Consider the following 16349-nt stretch of genomic DNA (forward strand, 5'->3'; position numbering starts at 1 on the left):
ATTGTTGTGTATATAGCTGCTATTCAGCAAGACGTCTGATGGTCTCCTTGTGGGATCAGAGCAGCTGGTATGGAGCTCATTTAATCACTTGTAGTAATTCCTTTTGGGAGCACTCTTTCTTCATTTCTTCAGTGGTGCACATTATCATCATTCCTTCACAGCAGAGAAAGAGGGACTATTAGAAGTTTAGAAAATCTGAGCTTCTTTATGCAATATATATATATATATATATATATATATATATATATATATATATATATATATATATATATATATACACGTGTATATATATATATATATATATATATTTATATTTATATTTATATATTTTTTATAATATAATTGTTTGCACTATGTATGTACATTTTATATGGACTTTAGTTGCACAGAAATGCCAATTTAGGACGGGTTCATCATATGTTTAATGCACTTTTATTGCATCTCTTATGTGATTTATTAACTTATACTGTACCTAGCACAAGGATAGCGCACTCTTTATTGTTTGGTTGGAGTTTTACTTACCTGATCCTCTATTCACCCGGCAGACGCACTGCCTTACGATTTGGCACTGGACTGTCCCTCAGCATCTTCAGGTCCAGATCAATGCTAAAGATCCTGCTCTACTCATGATGACATCAGGACTTTAGACCATTAGAGCGCAGGGTGAAGTAGTTCTAGCTACAGGGGGGAGCACAGGACTGGGTAAGTAACTAACCTTTTACTGTTTCCCTAAACTGAAATGAGCTGGTTTATATTGTATATTATGTATTGTATTGTAATTTTGTAACAAAGAGAGATGAATTCCTCAGGTTTTCCCTTGGCATTCCCTTGTCATTGCCTGGCCCAAGCAGGGGGTCTCCTTTCACTGCTTGCCAGGCACCATTCTTAGGTCTGCATAAAGAGAGTGCAGTTAAGCCGGCCATACATGGATCTAAATTTGTCTAGTTCAGTAGGGACCAGACTTGTTTTGATCCATATATGGATCCCTATGGAGGTTGTACAGAAGTCGATCTACTGACTGATTGATGTAAAACCAACCTGTCAGGTTTTCCTCCCTTTATCAGTGCCACAGGCTATAGCCGGCAGCACTGATCAGTGTATTCTGATGGTGAGGAGGTCTCCCTGCCATTAGAATACAGAGGCTCAGTGGGAAGGATTTCCCCATCCACCTTGAATGAATAAGGAGGGCTCATGCATATGGGCCTGATTACATGGGCATGCGGGCGTCCCGCTCTCAAAAAAAAAAAAAAAACATTACCATTAGCAACAGTAGAACAATCTGTAATTTTCCATGTGTTTTTACCTCAGAAAAGAATCAGTCCAGTTTCTTTGGTTTTTATGTTTTATTAGGAACTTGGATAGGAGAAGGGATGAGTGGGATACTCCAACTGAACAAAACTATGCACAATAAGCAGGGACGACTTGAGTAAATACTGGTTAATGCTAGTTAACGCTGAGTAACGCTGGGTAACACTGAAATTGAGCTAGTCACGGCTAGGCCGCTGGTTTCAGTCTGTCACTAGCTGTGATGCAGAACTGAAGTAATTCTCTGAGGTAATCTGTACTATGAAGTAATCTGTACTCTGAAGCAACTGAACTGTACTGCTGAACAACTTCAGTGCCCTTCCTGGCACCCCCTTTGTTCCTAATCTTCAGGGTTCACTACACGGCACCCCCTTTACTGTAACTCTCTGAGTAAGCTGGCTCCTTGATCCCCTGACTTTTTTGGAGTGGTCCCCTCTCTTAGGCAGACCCCTAGGCAGATTCCTTGGTACTCACGATACTGTTTTTCCCAAAGTCCTCTGCCCAGCAGCTCCACTCTTCAGCACACTGAATCCTCAGCAGCCCAGCTTCACTCCTGGTACCTAGGCCAACCGCCTGAACCACCTTCCTCACTCTGCAGGAGGAGAGACAGCTGTCCACCTCCTCCTGGGACTTTGCTCCCACCAAAAGACGCCCTGTCACATGCTCCCACCCTATTTATGGCCAATCCCAGGATGCATTGCCACATGCCCTCCCACTGGGACTGCCATGAAACTGTCACTGACTGGGTTTCCTACACTGTCCAACAAGCTCCCTCATTGGATACAGTGGGGACACTCTCTCAGACCCAGTGAATCACACCTGGAAACATGTGACAGGCAAAACTAACAGATCAGCTCAGATAAGCAGCAGGAGCAACATAGATGTTTTTACCTTGCACCTGTCTAGGAGGGTGCTACATAAGGTTACTATTACTTTAAAGGTAATTTAAATAAAGTTTAGTAGGGAAAATGTACCATGTGACATAGGAGAAAATTCTGGAATGTCACGTGGTACATTGGAATATTATAGAATCCGGGGGGCTTCTTATATAAAGGCCCCTCAAAGGGAAAATTGTGACAGTTGGTCTAGTGTTAGCTCAGCGAGCTCAAGTGAGCTATAGTACTTGGGAGATTGCTGCAGCCCACATGACCACGAAGTCACTGATGCGGCAGGTCCTGGAGAAGGCTGAAAGCAGCTGAGGCGAAGACTGGCTTTGGCGGTGACTCGAGATGGCAGAAGAGGGAGAAGACCAGTGCGAGCAACAGGGGGAAGAAGCAGAAGAATGGGCTTAAGACTCACCAGGATGGTGGGAGGAAAGACTGGCAGAAGAAGCAAAGTTGGAAACCGGAAGGAGAAGAGCCAGCCAGTGGGAGCAGAAGAAAAGACTCTTATCTCCATCGCCACCCAGGAGAAGTGGTGGGCGGGCGGAGAAGGCGGTGCTGTGCATCAGACAGGAGGCGAAGTCACGGCTGAGTCAAGGAATAGCGCCACACAGCAAAGATGTTGAGGAGAAGCCATCTACAGCCAGCTACATATCAAAAGAGGAAGAGTTTAGCCTCAGGGCAGAGAATAGGCAGGCTATTCCCTCGCAGGCTAGTGATAGAGCAGCACAGTGCTGCTTCACCTCAGAACACACCAGCAGTACCAACTAACAGTGATTAGTTATTACATATGCTAAGCAATATTAATGAGGTGATAACAAAGCTATCCAATATCATTAATACTACCACTATTGAACCAAATTATGCTGTAGTATGGGATAATTCAGAAAGTAATAGAAGTTTATTGGACAATTTGCTAAATGTGAATTGTAATACTGGAGCATTAAGTTCGGCTAATAATTAAATGCCTACTAATATTTTGGCTCATACTAGAGCAGTTTCTAAATCATGCTTAAAAGAGGTGTTAACCAAGCGTAGAGATCTCAGATAGTATCACCATCACCTTTCAACACAGTTAAAAGAGAAAATCTGGAAATGTTAATTTATTGATATATTGTCATTATTGCCATCAGCTAAAGAGTTTACAGTTAAAATAGATAAGAAATCAGAAGATAAATCAGATGAGGAAAGGTGGAGGCCAGTGGCGAGATCTTTTCATAACTGGCTGCAAGCTTTTGCTATTTTCTCCAGTGTTATGGGAGAAAAGCACCCTGAGTTTAGCAGTGGTCTCTTCCAACATCTGTAACATATATTGGAGGCATACAGAAACTTGGGGGGCCTAGGGTCGTACCATTATGGTGAATTCATTTAGGCAAAAGCTATCCGTATACCCATCATTAAAATGGGGTATGAAGGACGTAGGTTTGTGGTTAAATTTAATAGCTCCTCAAAGGCCTGCATTTTCAGAACCTCATACATCCTCAGCTATATCACCTTATAAAAAAGGTTTTTGGTATGCCTTTAATGAACACCAATGTAAATGGGGAAATTCATGCAAATATAAGCATCAATGTTCCCATTGCTCAGGGACACACCCTCTACAAAAATGTTTTAAAATAAATACTTTACTTTACCAGTGCAATTGGAAAGCATGTTACAGTGGCTGGAAATCTACCCAGACAAGGCGACGGGCAAGTTTTTAATTAACGGCTTTTCAAAAGGTCTTCCTTTACTGACATTTAGTGGTAAGGGTTGTACATATGTTAAAAATTTGATGTCCGTCTCACAGTTTCAAAATATAGTAAAAGAGAAACTACTCAAAGAAGTTAACCTCTTGCCAACCACCCGCCGCAGATATGTTGCGGCAAGGTGGCTCGGCTGCGCGAATCGCCATACCCATACGGCATATTTTTTGCACTGATTACTGTACTAATGTTACTGATCTCCACAAAAGTGTCTAAAATGTCAGTTAGGTGTCCGATCTGTCTGCCGCAATGTTGCCGTCTTGCTAAAAATCACTTATCGCCGCCATTACTAGTAAAAAAAAAAAAATTAAATAAAAATTACATAAATCTTTCCCCTAGTTTGTAGATGCTATAACTTTTGTGCAAACCAATCAATATACACTTATTGGGATTTTTTTTACCAAAAATATGTGTCAGAATACAAATTGGCCTAAAATGATGAAAACATTTGATTTTTACATTTTTTTTTTTTATTGGAAATGTTATATAGCAGAAATATAGCACAAAAAATAAAAAATCGCAGAGGTGATCATATACCACCAAAAGAAAGCTCTGTTTGTGGGAAAAAAAGGAAATCAGTTTTATTTGGGTACAGCGTTGCCGAATCGCAAAAAATGGCCTGGTCATTTAAGGGGGTAAAACCTTCTGGTCCCTAAGTGGTAAAGAAGGTTGTATAGCAGGCCTTTTTCAAAACCCTCCATTTAAAAAAATTAGAATCTCCTTGCTAGGTGTAATCCCAAAAAAAGAGCCCCTCTCTTTTAAGCTCATACATCATCTTTCTTATCCTAAAGGTGCGTCAATAAATGACAAAATTGATGGGAGTATAACATCAGTTTCTTACTGCACTTTTGAAGAGGCGATACTTAAGGCGAAAGCGAACATCAAGGCTGCTTTCCATTTATTACCTATTTCTCCATCTTCATATAATTCATTGGGGATTCAGTTTGAGGGTAAGTATTTTTATGACATGTGTCTGCCTATGGGCTGTTCCATTTCATGCGCTTACAGTGCCTTGCGAAAGTATTCGGCCCCCTTGAACTTTGCAACCTTTTGCCACATTTCAGGCTTCAAACATAAAGATATAAAACTGTATACTTTTAACAAATAAAAAACTGAAAAATTGGGCGTGCAAAATTATTCAGTCCCTTTACTTTCAGTGCAGCAAACTCCAGAAGTTCAGTGAGGATCTCTGAATGATCCAATGTTGACCTAAATGACTAATGATGATAAATAGAATCCACCTGTGTGTAATCAAGTCTCCGTATAAATGCACCTGCACTGTGATAGTCTCAGAGGTCCGTTTAAAGCGCAGAGAGCATCATGAAGAATAAGGAACACACCTGGCAGGTCCGAGATACTGTTGTGGAGAAGTTTAAAGCCGGATTTGGATACAAAATATTTCCCAAGCTTTAAACATCCCAAGGAGCACTGTGCAAGCGATAATATTGAAATGGAAGGAGTATCAGACCACTGCAAATCCACGAAGACCTGGCCGTCCCTCTAAACTTTCAGCTCATACAAGGAGAAGACTGATCAGAGATGCAGCCAAGAGGCCCATGATTACTCTGGATGAACTGCAGAGATCTACAGCTGAGGTGGGAGACTCTGTCCATAGGACAACAATCAGTCGTATACTGCACAAATCTGACCTTTATGGAAGAGTGGCAAGAAGAAAGCCATTTCTTAAAGATATCCATAAAAAGTGTAGTTTAAAGTTTGCCACAAGCCACCTGGGAGACACACCAAACATGTGGAAGAAGGTGCTCTGGTCAGATGAAACCAAAATCAAACTTTTTGGCAACAATGCAAAATGTTATGTTTGGCGTAAAAGCAACACAGCTCATCACCCTGAACACACCATCCCCACTGTCAAACATGGTGGTGGCAGCATCATGGTTTGGGCCTGCTTTTCTTCAACAGGGACAGGGAAGATGGTTAAAATTGATGGGAAGATGGATGGAGCCAAATACAGGACCATTCTGGAAGAAAACCTGATGGAGTCTGCAAAAGACCTGAGACTGGGACAGAGATTTGTCTTTCAACAAGACAATGATCCAAAACATAAAGCAAAATCTACAATGGAATGGTTCACAAATAAACATATCCAGGTGTTAGAATGGCCAAGTCAAAGTCCAGACCTGAATCCAATTGAGAATCTGTGGAAAGAACTGAAAACTGCTGTTCACAAACGCTTTCCATCCAACCTCACTGAGCTTGAGCTGTTTTGCAAGGAGGAATGGGCAAAAATTTCAGTCTCTCGATGTGCAAAACTGATAGAGACATACCCCAAGGGACTTACAGCTGTAATCGCAGCAAAAGGTGGCGCTACAAAGTATTAACTTAAGGAGGCTGAATAATTTTGCACGCCCAATTTTTCAGTTTTTTATTTCTTAAAAAAGTTTGAAATATCAAATAAATTTCGTTGCACTTCATGATTGTGTCCCACTTGTTGATTCTTCACAAAAAAAATTACAGTTTTATATCTTTATGTTTGAAGCCTGAAATGTGGCAAAAGGTCGCAAAGTTCAAGGGGGCCGAATACTTTCGCAAGGCACTGTATTTTGAAAAATTTGCCACTTTCATAGAATGGGTAGTAAAAGAAAAGTCAAGGTCAGAAGGTATTTTACACTACCTAGATGATTTTCTTTTTATATGTCCTTCAGGTTCTTCTATGTGTTATGATATTTTAAACCACTTTAGCAGGATAACAAAAAAATTTGGTGTTCCATCAGCCATAGAAAAAAACTTTTTCCCCAATACATCAATCAAATTTCTAGGTATTCACATTGACACAGAAGTTATGGAATTTCGCTTACCCTTGGAAAAAATAGCAGAATTAAAAAATGTAATTTCTGTATTTTTGAATAAAAAGAAGGTAATGTTAAGAGAATTAAAGTCTTTATTGGGATTATTGGCCTTGGGGGTTAGAATAATGCCAATAGGGAGAATATTCTCACAGTGTATGTATCTAGCAATCTCTGGTATAAAATCCCCATTTGCTCATATTAGGCCAACTTTAGACATGAAAGAAGATATGTTAGTATGGGGGAAATTCTTTGACAAATACAACAGTCATTTATTTTTTCAAGATAAATTTGTGTTTGCATCTGATTCCGAACTATTTACAGATGCAGCAGGATCTTGAGGCTTTGCCGCAGTCTGGAAAACACACTAGTGTTATGGTAAATGGCCAGAGAAATGGGTTGATATGGAAGCTACAAAGAACATAGTTCTTTTGGAACTATTTCCTTTAGTAGTTGCACTGGAAATTTGAGGTGAAAAATTTGCCAACAAACGTATTTTGATCCAAACAGATAATAAAGGAGTTATGTATGGTGTAAATTGTTTATCATCCAAATCTTTACTAGTAATTAAATTGCGAAGGCATCTATTATTTTTATGCTTACGTTTTAACATTTGGCTAAAAGCTAGACATTTGCCGGGGAAGCAGATGCTTTATCTCGATTCCAGATATTCAGATTTCCCCAATTGTTACCCAACACAGACCAAAAAGGTTTGTTATGCCCGGTACACCTTTGGGAATTACTCCAGAGGGAAGCCCTCTGGATCTCACGCCTTAATGCCACTAAATTACCTGGAATCAATGAGACCCAGTCATAAAGGTCCTTCCTCTAAATAATCTGGGAATCTGGTGAGCACCTCCCCCAGGCTTTTAGGGGGGAATTCAATATAGCCAAGTGAGGGTCCTTTCACACGGGTGTTCCATATATCCGTTTTTCCTCCCATCCATTTGCAGATGAAAAACTGACATAATGTATGTCTATGGGATTGCGGACGTTAGCGGATGACCATCCGCTGACATCCGTTTTGCGTCCATTCCGTTCAGTTCCGTATTTTGAGACGGAAGAGAACCCTATTTTTCTTCCGTTTAAAAAACGGAACGGACGCAAAATCGGATGTCAGCGGATGTCATCTGCTAATATCTGCAATCCCATAGACATAATACATTTTGTCCTTTTTTCATCCGCAAACGAATGAATGAAAAATGGACATGTGGAACGAACCCTACAAAAGTGCATCCGTGTCCGTTAAAAAAAAAAAAAGTGACTGAACGCAGAAAAAACTGAACGGACTGTGTGAAAGGACCCTGACACTGCATTAATACATGAGGATGTCATACAAGTTTTTTTAAATGTTGATAAAGGGGCCCTTTTTAATACAGCTTGGGAGCTTGGGCAGCATTGGCACCCTGATTAAATCTCATTTGACATGAAAATCCATGTATTGATTAATATATATATTTATCTAAATATTGTAAACACACTGCCTAAGTGCCCATTCACATTGCGGCGACACGACTTCGGGGGGCGACCTGTGAAGTCGCGTGCACCGCGACTTCGGCGCGACTTGCAGAGACTTCACATAATGGAAGTCTATGCAAGTCGCTCCGAGGTCGCCCCAAAGTAGTACAGGACCCTTTTTCTAAGTCGGAGCGACATGTGTCGCTCCTATTAGAACGGGTCCTGTACTACTCAATGGACCGCGACATACCGCGACTTGTCAGGCTGACAAGTCGCCTGACAAGTCGCGCTAATGTGAATGGGCTCTTAATCCAGCAGTGTATGGGCTGTATATATATGTACAAATGTTTGTTTATATTTATGTTGCTCTTATCTGTATATTTCCTTATTTGTTTTAACTTTGACTGCTCTCGCTGTCGTTGGTATACCCCTGGATCGCCTCTACCCCAGAAAGGCAGATTCTGCTGCACAGCATTCTGGGAGTGGGTATAAGTTTGAGGGGAGCACATGACACAGCGTCTTTGACAGGAAGCAGAGTCCCAGGAGGGAGAGTGCAGCTGTCTCTCCTCCTGTCAGAGAAATCAGGTGTCCCAGGCTGCTTGCCTGAGGGGACAGAAGGCTGAGCTGAGCTGCAGAGAGGATCTGGTGCGGAGGACCAGCGGAGCTGAGAGGGGTCCAGTTTCAGGAAAGCATTCCCAGTTTGTGAGTACTGCAATCTGCCCCTGGGGGTCTGCCTAGAGAGAGAGGGGACCACTCCAGTGAAGGTCGTGGGGATCCAGGAACTAGCTAGCCGGTGCAGGAGCAAAAGTAAAGGGGGTGCCAGTGTCGACCCTGAAGAGAAGCAGAGAGGGTGCCAGTGTGTGGACCCTGAAATGTAAAGGGGGTGCCTAGTGAGAGGACCCTGAAGTGTAGAGGGGGTGCCTAGTGAGAGGACCCTGAAGTACAGAGGGGGCATCAGCGGTTGGGCCCTGAAGTGTTAAAGTGTACAGTGTGCAGTGTACAGTGTTGAGAGTAGCAGCAGCAGAAGCAGTATACAAAGGCTACCTCATCAGCAAGAACTGGAGGGAGCAGTGTTCGGGACTTTTGAGCTAACCAGAGTGTCAAAAGTCAAGTTCAAGTACAGTTCAGCAAGTCAGCGTTTTTCAAGTGCCAGCAAGCGTTGGTCGGCATCCAGCTGGCATCAAGACAACGCTGAAAGGCATTTTTTCTTCAAAGTGTCCCATTTGTACCTAGTTGAGCCAGAGGAGTATCCCACTCATTCCCTTTTCCCATCCCCTATATCAAATAAACAAAACAAACCAAAGATGCCGGACTTGTCTTTGACTCCAATCTCACACTTGGGTATTCAGCTTAAAGGGGCTGCCGGCATTTCCGGTAACAATGGCAGACCCTCATCAGGCGCAATACCTGGAAATCTTGCTACATATATATATATACAGTATATATATATATTAGTGATCGACCGATATCGTTTTTTTTAACGCCAATACCGATACCGTTTTTTTGGTCATCGGATATCGGTATTTGCAAAAAATATATATTTTCTCAGCCGCATCGGTTGTCATTACAAGACAGTCGACTGTCGGTTATGGACACCAGTACCAGGGCGATGCCTCTAGCTGCAGGCATCACTCCGGTATATGCACTTTCCCGAAATACCGGCAATATTGGTAAATCAAAAGGCCGATTCCGATATATCGGGGAAAGTGCATATCGGCCCTCGATATATCGGCTTTGCTGATAATCGGTCGATATCTAATATACATATATATATATATATATATATATATATCTATCCTAAGTGGCGGGTTCTGGCAGATACTATACAACAACTAGATAAGTCTTTGTACACTATCATTCCACATCTTCTGGCCTGTGTTCAACTTGACAGACCTCTCTTTTTATTGCATCCCCTTCTTATTTGGCCTTTCTATTTGTAGATTGGTTTATTTGAACCTGAAATTGGTCTCTCCTTTACCAGTACATCTATTTTCAGCTAATATATGGGAGACTGGGGTTCCTATGTGTTGCTGTTTTTGATGGACACTCCTTAGGGTAGGTGCTTTCATTGCCCCCAAATGTACTTTCATTATTATACTTTCACTTACAGTATATCTCCATGTGGTTTACCTGGTGTGAACATATCTTACAGTTTGGTGGCAGATATAGACTTCAACATACCTTACTTCCCTTGGGTATAGAGTTGGTTACGGAGTGTTTCCCCACATTCGCTGCATATCCTCACTGGCATGTTGGGTTTCCTCGGGGGTATCAGGGACAGCGCGGCTAGAATACTTTTGTGTCGGGTCTATCATCTTACTCTAATTTAATTCAACACTGTACTACATGCTTGTTTATTGTAGTTTGTATTTTTACCTTACATAGAATTATTAGACGAGCTCCTGAAGAAGCGTTGAGATCGCAAAACATGTAGAGCTTGAGCTTTTACTCTAGCCATATAGTCGATTTACCCATACCTGTTAGCAGGTACCATAGAGAGTCCTTTTGTACTTTGGACACCTATGGTTAGGTCAGGTAAACTGTTTGGCCTCACATTTTTAACATTGTTATGTATTGCAATATGTATTGTAGATTTTGTATGATATTGAATATATTTTTCTTTTAATCATATTTTGTACTTGTGCCAATAAAGTCCATTTTGTCCTAATTCATTTTTCATTACCTTTGGGAATTCATTTAAAACATATTAATAATTCATTTCTCTTCATATTAATAGACTCCATCTGGAATTTAGTGGCAAGTAGAACATGGGCAGAATATGCTGCTGCATGGAATAAATGGATACAGTTTGCAAAAGACATGGACTTTTGTTCTGATCCCCCATCTGAAAATATGTTACTAGTATTTTTAGGTTCTTTAATGCAGTCAGAGTGTTCTTATAACCATACTGTCAAAATACTAGCCGGAGTGTCGTTTTTTTTTTAAAATTGCAAGGTTTTCCTTCTTTCAAACAAATTTTCTCAGTTCAGCAAGCTCTTAAGGGGTATTTTTCCCCAGATAGCAGGAGACCTATTTCAATCCCTTTATTAAAATAAATGTGTGGTATAACTTGATTGTTTTTCAGAATATGAAGCAGTTTTATTTAACACAGCTTATGTTCTTGCTTTCTTTGGTGCATTCCGCATATCAGAACTGCTTCCATGTAATAAATCAACTCCGGCTGGTCTTTTGTTTAGAAATGTGATAATACTAGATTCGGTAGTAAATTTGTTCTTTCCATCATCCAATAAAGATAAGTTCGGGAAAGGTAAGTGGATTTCGTTGTACACTTGAGGTGATCAGCAGGGCCGGAATAAGAGCATCATGGGCCCAGTGCTGAGGATTTTGGATGGGATTTTTAATGGAAATAAATAAAATTAAAACGCAAACATTTTTTTGTTAAAACAAATTTAATATTTTACCGTATTTTTCGCTCCATAAGACGCACCTAACCATAAGCACCTAGGTCTTAGAGGAGGAAAAAAAGAAAAAAAAATATTCTGACCCAAAATACACACCATATATATATATACATATATATATATATATATATATATATACACACACTATATATATATCTATCTATATATATCTATCTTATATATATATATATATATATATATATATATATATATATATATATATATATATATATATATATGTACTATATATATTTATATATATATATATATATATACAGTATACAGTAATAGCAAAAAGGGTACTTTGCTTGTAGACACTCTGTCTGTCTGTGGCTGATGAGCCCGGGAGGAAGCATGGAAGCATGCGGCTGCAGTACAGAGCAAAGCCGCTGCTTCCTGTGTATGGCTCCTCCATTCACAGGTGGAGTGCATCTGATATCACTCCACCTGTGAGCCGGCCCTATTGAGGAAGTAGCGGCTCTGTGCAAGTAAGTGACGGCTTAGCCAGGACTCAGGAGACACCGCGGAGAGACTCAGTATTCGCTCCATAAGACACACAGACATTTCCCCCCATTTTTGGGGGGGGGGGGGAAGTGCGTCTTATGGAGCGAAAAATACAGTAATTACAATTAAAGCTGGTAGAGAAGAAAGAGGAGTTGCATGTCATGTACATTATAAGGGCAGGTAAAGCAAGGAAAGCAGAATGCATGTCATGTAAAGGGTCAGGAAGATGCATGTCATGTAGCGGGTAAAGAGGATGCGTGTTGTGTAATGGATCAGGAGGATGCATGGGAATTAAAGGGTAAGAATTGGTGGAGAAGGGGAAGGGGGTGGGGAGGGGGGAGTGCATGTCATATAAAGAGTAGGAAAGTAGAGCGTGTTTTTGCATAACCTATGGCAGCTAGCCAGATGGTCCACCACAGATGACCGCATCAATGCCATATCTTTATGATGTAAATGGTATTCATGTTTAACTTGTACTCATTGTTCAAGGGTTGCAATTTTTGTAATTTTTTGTTTGCTTTTCTATATATTTTAGTAACCAATAAATACATTTTTACCTATCCATGTCTGTCTGTAAAGTCCATGAGAGGTTTTTGGTGCAGCACCTGCACAGAATCTTTGGTTCTTCTTGCGCTGACAGTCCCAAGACACTGAGTAAAAACTGGAAGTGCCCACAATCCCCTTCTCTTAAATCTTGCACTTCCTTAGTCACACCAGCTTCAGGATTGTCAGAACGCAGATCATGGGTGATGTCACAAATGGGCCCCACCCACTTTCACCTCCCCCTCTTCTTCAGGAATAAGGTGTTTATCTCATTGGGTGCCCACCCTGCCTACTTTCTTCTATACACGTAAAGCTGCTGCTGGAGGGAGGTGAGAGTAAAATCCTCCCTCCAGCAGCTTTTGTAGTTCCCACTTTGTGCTCAATCCTGTAATTTAGGTTGATCAGGGATGGGGAACCTTTTTTCTGACAAGGGCCATTTGGATATTTATAACATAATTCGAGGGCTGTACAAAATTATCAACAAAAAAATTAGCCTGTTATATTTGGTCAAACATTTAATTAACTCACCCCTAATGTAATGGCTGGAACTGCTTCTCTTTGGTGAGGTGTGTAATGTTAGCTGGTATTGGTGATGTTGCTACTCGCAACTGGTTGTTGGCTGGTGGTGGTTACTGCTGGCTGGTACTGCTGGTAGGTATAGTTTGTTTGTACTTCTGGCTGGTACAGCTGGCTGGTACTGCTGGCTGGTACTGCTGGTGGGTACTACTGGCTGCCACTGCTGTGGGTACTACTGGCGTGTACTGCTGTGGGTACTGCTGGCTGGTACTGCTGGTGGGTACTGCTAGCAGGTACTGCTGGCTGGTACTGCCGTGGGTACTGCTGGCTGATACTGCTGTGGGTACTTTCGTGGGTACTGCTGGCTGATACTGCTGGCTGGTACTGCTGTGGGTATTATTATTATTTCAGGTACTTATATAGCGCTGTCAATATACACAGCGCTTTTACATATACTGGCTGGTACTGCTGGTGGGTATTGTTGGCTGGTGGGTAGAGCTGGCTGGTACTGCTGGTGGGAAATGCTGGCTGGTACTGCTGTGGGTACTGCTGGCTGGTACTGCTGGCTGGTACTGCTGGTGGGAAATGCTGGCTGGTACTGCTGTGGGTACTGCTGTCTGGTACTGCTGGTGGGAAATGCTGGCTGGTACTGCTGTGGGTACTGCTGGCTGGTATTGCTGGTGGGAAATTCTTGCTGGTACTGCTGGCTGGTACTGCTGTGGATATTGCTAACTGGTACTGCTGTGGGTATTTCTGGCTAGTACTGCTGGTGGGTACTGCTGGCTGGTACTGCTGGTGGGAAATGCTGGCTGGTACTGCTGACGGGTACTGCAGGCTGGTACTGCTGGTGGATACTGCTTGTAGGTACTGCTGGCGGGTACTGCTGTGGGTACTGCTGGCTGGTATTGCTGGTGGGAAATGCTGGCTGGTACTGCTGTGGGTACTGCTGGCTGATACTGCTGTGGGTTTTGCTGCCTGGTACTGCTGTGGGTACTGCTGGCTGATACTGCTGTGGGTACTGGTACTGCTGGCTGGTACTTCTGTGGGTATTGCTGGCTGGTACTGCTGTGGATATTGCTGGCTGGCACTGCTGTGGGTATTGCTGGCTGGTACTGCTGGTGGGTACTGCTGGCTGGTACTGCTGGTGGGAAATGCTGGCTGGTACTGCTGACGGGTACTGCAGGCTGGTACTGCTGGTGGGTACTGCTGGTAGGTACTGCTGGCGGGTACTGCTGTGGGTACTGCTGGTTGGTATTGCTGGTGGGAAATGCTGGCTGGTACTGCTGTGGGTAGTACTCACAAAGCATGGTGCAGAGCCGATGCTTCCTCTCTCAGTCAGTCTCTCTGGTGGGTACTGCTGGCTCATACTGCTGTGGGGTTTGCTGCCTGGTACTGCTGTGGGTACTGGTACTGCTGGCTGGTACTGCTGTGGGTACTGGTACTGCTGGCTGGTACTTCTGTGGGTATTGCTGGCTGGTACTGCTGTGGGTAGTACTCACGAAGCATGGTGCAGAGCCGATGCTTCCTCTCTTGGTCAGTCCTGACAGGCTGAGTCACAGGCGGAGTAATATCAAATGCCTGTGATTCAGACTGTCTGTATGGAGCCAGAACTATACAGGAAGCATTGGCTCCGTTCTGACAGCTCAGCTGTATGACGGGATATCGCGGGACGGAGTGTGGCTGAACGTTCCGCAAGAATGGAGCATAGACAATCTTCTTCTGGGCCTATAATGAGGTAGGGGCCTGGAGCTGCAGCTCCAATAGCACCTACGTTAATCCTGCCCTGGTGATCAGGACATTTGTCCATTAGCAGCAGTCAATAGATATTTAGCTATTAGACCTAATGGTGAAGGTATGTTACTTTTACATGCTGACTCTACTCCGCTTACGTGGTATCAATTTAATTTTATACTTAAAAATTGTATAAAAAGTTGGGTTTTCAGCATGAGAGTCACATCCCATTCATTCAGAATAGGCGTGGCTACTGAGGCTGCGTGGATGGGTCCTAATGAATCTATTTTTAACAGATTAGGGAGATGGGAGTCTCAGGGTTTATTGGTATATGATAGACCTAACCTTTACATTTGATTTTATAAGTCCTAGAAGATATTTATGGATCCTTGGTCATTCTTGTATATACTGGCCTAATAAGAGAGCCAAGCTCCCTTGCTATACTGCTAATTTATCTCTGGATCCTGACAGATTTAAAATCTTTTGGAAAGGCATATGTGGTCTTCGTTGGGCTAATCCATGTTTTGATTTTTCCAGGTTATGTGAGTTATGGCCAACACCTGATATTTTCATCACCCATCTTGGGGGGAATGACGTTGGTAATGTAAATACGCTTGATTTAATGTTTAGAATGAAGCGAGACTTACATCGCTTTAAATTATCTTTCCCATGTACCAAAATTATATTCTCAGAGATAGTCCCTAGGCTTGTATGGTTAGGCGATATTGAACTTAAAAAGTTGAATAAGATCAGACGACTCATAAATAGAAGGATGGAAAAATGTATGCCACTTATAGGTGGTTTTTCACATAGACACATTGATTTAGAAGGTGATTTTGATGGTTTATATAGAAATTATGGTGTGCATATATCCGAGATAGGGTTAGATATTTTCAATGTAGGATCACACACAAGTATCGAAATGGCCGTGGTCATGGGGTAGGCCAGACTTGAGATGTCAAGTCTTGCATGTGGGGGACTTGTGTTATATTTAATATATTGGAACTCGAGTCCTTTATGACTGAGCAATTATGTTTTAAAGTTTTGCAGTTTAAAATTAAATATAACTTATTAATGATTGAAGTGAACATTAAAATATGTTAATTTATTTAATAAATCCACACTAATAAATGTGCGGCGGCCAATAGTTTGCCAACGAACTTGTGTGTGTCTCTTTATTCAATGGTTATTTTGGTATTTGGGTGAGGGAATAAGGTGCGGCCTGCATTCCCATGAATAAGCAGGGCTCATGTATGGGCCCGATTACATGGGCATGCGGTATTGTCACCTGTCTATGTAAGATCACAAACAAGTATCGAAATGGCCGTGGTCATGGGGTAGGCCAGACTTGAGATGTCAAGTCTTGCATGTGGGGGACTTGTGTTATATTTATTTTATTGAAGCTTGAGTCCTTTATGACTGAGCTTTTATGTTTTAAAG

Source organism: Pelophylax lessonae (genome assembly GCF_965119305.1).
Source record: "Pelophylax lessonae genome assembly, chromosome: 5".
Lineage (NCBI taxonomy): Eukaryota > Metazoa > Chordata > Amphibia > Anura > Ranidae > Pelophylax > Pelophylax lessonae.